The sequence below is a fragment of the Cydia amplana genome, chromosome 5, assembly GCF_948474715.1.
Source record: "Cydia amplana chromosome 5, ilCydAmpl1.1, whole genome shotgun sequence".
NCBI classification, from domain to species: domain Eukaryota; kingdom Metazoa; phylum Arthropoda; class Insecta; order Lepidoptera; family Tortricidae; genus Cydia; species Cydia amplana.
Window position 1 is genome coordinate 16,895,589 of NC_086073.1, and position 4,992 is coordinate 16,900,580.

At 40.5% G+C, this 4,992-nt stretch overlaps 1 non-coding gene across 1 annotated transcript; it reads left to right on the forward strand.

Moving 5' to 3' along the window:
- The first annotated feature begins 1,655 nt into the window (after window positions 1–1,655).
- On the forward strand, window positions 1,656–1,727 carry Trnaq-cug (transfer RNA glutamine (anticodon CUG)). The gene has a single exon. It is a non-coding gene; the product is annotated as a tRNA-Gln (tRNA).
- The last annotated feature ends 3,265 nt before the right edge of the window (window positions 1,728–4,992 follow it).

The following is a 4,992-nucleotide window of genomic DNA, read 5'->3' on the forward strand; positions in this document are numbered from 1 at the left end:
TATTTTATTCTGTTTTTAGTATTTGTTGTTATAGCAGCAACAGAAATACATCATCTGTGAAAATTTCAACTGTCTAGCTATCACGGTTCGTGAGATACAGCCTGGTGACAGACGGACGGACGGACGGACAGACGGACGGACGGACGGACGGACAGCGGAGTCTTAGTAATAGGGTCCCGTTTTTACCCTTTGGGTACGGAACCCTAAAAAGTAAGGGAACGTCATTGCAAAAGTCATATGTTCATTGAAATTTGGCATTAATAATGACATTGCCACACTTTCTCATTGAAAATACCATGTAGACTAATGTAGAGTTATCTTGGTCCGATTCTAGAGACAATCATGTTAAGTGTCATTAAAGGTTAAAACGGGACCCTATTACTAAGACTCCACTGTCCGTCTGTCTATCAACCGTGGTAGTTAGACAGTTGAAATGTTCACAGATGATGTATTTCTGATGCCGTTATAACAACAAATACTAAAAACAATAGATATGGTACGGAACCCTTCGTGCGCAAGTCCGAGTTAGCCGTTTTTAGGGTTCCGTAGCCAAATGGCAAAAAACGGAACCCTTATAGATTCGTCATGTCTGTCTGTCTGTCTGTCTGTCCGTCTGTCTGTCCGTCCGTATGTCACAGCCACTTTTCTCCGAAACTATAAGAACTATACTGTTGAAACTTGGTAAATAGATGTATTCTGTGAACCGCATTAAGATTTTCACACAAAAATAGAAAAAAAACAAAAAATTTTTGGGGTTCCCCATACTTCGAACTGAAACTCAAAAAATTTTTTTTCATCAAACCCATACGTGTGGGGTATCTATGGATAGGTCTTCAAAAATGATATTGAGGTTTCTAATATAATTTTTTTCTAAACTGAATAGTTTGCGCGAGAGACACTTCCAAAGTGGTAAAATGTGTGTCCCCCCCCTGTAACTTCTAAAATAAGAGAATGATAAAACTAAAAAAAATATATGATGTACATTACCATGTAAACTTCCACCGAAAATTGGTTTGAACGAGATCTAGTAAGTAGTTTTTTTTTATACGTCATAAATCGCCTAAATACGGAACCCTTCATGGGCGAGTCCGACTCGCACTTGGCCGCTTTTATTTTTATTTTTACAATTATTAGAATGAAAAAGCTATGATGTTGGCATACTATCGCCAAAGAAAATAGTTCAAATTCTCTTTGCTATAGCTCAACATACTACATAGTAGGTATTTTTATATTGTTTCACTACCTTAGTTATTATATTATTATCAAGTTAGCGAACCTAGGCAATATTTTATTTCAAACACTGTCAGCAGTTGTATAAATATAAAAGACATTGTTCTATAGATCGTAATACATAGTCACCAATTATAATTATTAACAACTAATAATAAATAAGTAGGTTCACAATATTTGCAACATGTAGTTACGAGGTTCCATTTTATTCAATTCACTGTCAATAGTAATGTCATTTCTAGTATCATTACTTTGACATAACTCAAATGACCACGCCTGTTGGCTCTTAATTCGGCATGATTGAACTTGGGTATGTGCCATGCCAAATTCACAATATGTGTGTCACGCTAATGTATGACGTATCCGGGTGAAAGTGTTTTCAGCCGTGCCAAAAGAGATGCTTCTATTTCGCGCGTTGGTCAGCCGGTTCCATGGTGTAATGGTTAGCACTCTGGACTCTGAATCCAGCGATCCGAGTTCAAATCTCGGTGGAACCTGTTCTTTTGTTAATTGATAAATTTTCTAATAATTATTAAAATAACCTGATAATTATACCTACTTAAGGTCTATGTGGCTAATTCCGTCATAGGGACTATTCCGTCCATTAGCGTTTTTCTCGAACAACGAACAAAATTGATATATTCATCGACAAAGCAGCGATTGGTTTTAGTTTCAGCAATCAAAAGCAAATGCGTTTTTTTTCCTACGGTTGAAAATCAAAGAAATATACGCTCGTGGATGGAATAATCCTTATGACGGAATTAGCCTTTTTACTTTGTTGAATTGTATAGAGTTTTATAACCATTTTTTATAACCAAGTGGGCGTTTTGAAGTGAAACATCGATTGGTTGAAGATGAATAACTAATCATCTTCAACCAATCGATGTTTCACTTCAAAACGCCAACTTAAAGATTCGACCGTATTCAGAACATATATATGTCGGAGGCAGATCGTAAAATCGGCCATATCGAGATATTCCTAGGCATACCATGAAACGCCGCCATTTCATGATCTGACTAGCGACTACCAGCCATATCGTTTAAACATAAACGTTTGACGATTTGCCTAGCGACGTTTAGGCATATCAAATAAGTAGGGTGTGATATTCCTAGGCATATCATGAAACGCCGGCATTTCATGATCTGCCTAGCGCGACCATCAGCCATATCGTGCAAACTCAAGGGGTGATATTCCTAGGCAGATCATGAAACGCCGGCATTTCATGATCTGCCTAGCGACCACCAGCCATATCGTGCAAACCTCAATGGGTGATATTCCTAGGCAGATCATGAAACGCCGGCATTTCATGATCTGCCTAGCGACGACCAGCCATATCGTGCAAACCTCAATGGGTGATATTCCTAGGCAGATCATGAAACGCCGGCATTTCATGATCTGCCTAGCGACGACCAGCCATATCGTGCAAACCTCAAGGGGTGATATTCCTAGGCAGATCATGAAACGCCGGCATTTCATGATCTGCCTAGCGACGACCAGCCATATCGTGCAAACCTCAAGGGGTGATATTCCTAAGCAGATCATGAAACGCCGGCATTTCATGATCTGCCTAGCGACGACCAGCCATATCGTACAAACCTCAAGGGGTGATATTCCTAGGCAGATCATGAAACGCCGGCATTTCATGATCTGCCTAGCGCAACCACCAGCCATATCGTGCAAACCTCAATGGGTGATATTCCTAGGCAGATCATGAAACGCCGGCATTTCATGATCTGCCTAGCGACCACCAGCCATATCGTGCAAACCTCAAGGGGTGATATTCCTAGGCAAATCATGAAACGCCGGCATTTCATGATCTGCCTAGTGACGACCAGCCATATCGTGCAAACCTCAAGGGGTGATATTCCTAAGCAGATCATGAAACGCCGGCATTTCATGATCTGCCTAGCGACGACCAGCCATATCGTGCAAACCTCAAGGGGTGATATTCCTAGGCAGATCATGAAACGCCGGCATTTCATAATCTGCCTAGCGACCACCAGCCATATCGTGCAAACCTCAAGGGGTGATATTCCTAGGCAGATCATGAAACGCCGGCATTTCATGATCTGCCTAGCGCGACCATCAGCCATATCGTGCAAACCTCAGTGGGTGATATTCCTAGGCAGATCATGAAACGCCGGCATTTCATGATGCCTAGCGACGTAGCGACCACCAGCCATATCGAGCAAACCTCAAGGCTCAAAAGGAACGTAAACTTGTATTAAAAGGTACGATCTGGCAACACTGGACTCGGACGCAGCGCCATATAGAATGCAGCGCCACCAGTGGCAAAAAATGCAATTATTTTACGATGCGATCGGTATGAATGAAGCTAGGAATTCGACGAATACATTGCTCCCATCCCATCGATCTGCCGAATCTTTTATAAGACAGATCGTGATATGCCTGAGTTAATTTTAGTCAGATCATGAAATGGCGGCGTTTCATGATATGCCTAGGAATATCTCATCAATTATTTTACGATGCGCCCGGTATGAAGCTAGGAATATCAACGAATACATTGGTCTGACCGATCTGCCGCCTCTTTTATAAGGCAGATCGTGATACGCCTGGGTTAATCTTAGTCAGATCATGAAATGGCGGCGTTTCATGATATGCCTAGGAATATCTCGATATGCCCGATTTTACGATCTGCCGCCGACATATATACGCAGAGATATTATGTCAGGCGCCCGACACACGCTCCCCCGGCGCCCGAGTTTATCCCATTGTAACACGATTCGACATTTAAACGATATAATAACCATTATTAGTTATTCATCTTCAACCAATCGATGTTTCACTTCAAAACGCCCACTTAAAGATTTGACTGTATTCAGAACATATCTAAACGCAGAGATATTATGTCAGGCGCTCGACACACGCTCCCCCGGCGCCCGAGTTTATCCTATTGTAACTCGATAAGATATTTATTGGCGGGTAACGTTCCAAAATGGAGCACGGGCACTCGATGTCTACATTTTTATATTGTCAATATTTAATGTGATGCCAGGACGGCGTGTGATGCGGTAGAGTAAGGTATCCGAAGATATCTATAATATCTCAAGACTGAAAAGAGTGAGACCTTTCATATGTGGGTGGTGGTCAAAAATTGTGGGTTCAAACCTCGGTTTTGCTGTAAGTATAGAGCAGAAATAGGGTAGACCGAGGCGAATCGGATCCGACTAAAATCTGTTAGTACCTATTTAAAATATATCTTATCGTTCTTGAGAATAATGCAAAAAGATGACTAAAAAATCGGCCAGGATTTTCAGAAGGACAAAAGGGATGTTTATTATCAATATTTAAAAAAATGTCTAATGATGCTTCTATCTATACCACAGTAATATAACTTTATATAACATGGAATAACGGTAATAAAACTATGTAAAATGCTACAGTCCCAAACCTATGAACTCATCTGGAATGTTTGGATCACCGGATAAGGGCAGCGAACGAACAGTTGTATTCTAGATTATTTCCAAGTAGAATATATTCTTGAACGCTAGTTTTTTTTCTGACAACTTATTAAGTTTCAAAAGTTTCATATAACTTGAACTTCTCCTTAACTGTAATTTTAACACGATTATTTTAAAAGCGCGTTGGTGCTCACCACTTTCACCAGCCGAGTTTAAATTGTCCGATACTAACAGATTGCTGTATATGTATATACTTACCTAACAATAGTGCATCAACATTCCGTTCTTTTATTTTTTATCAAAATACCTGTTACCTATCTCGAGACACATCCCGGACTA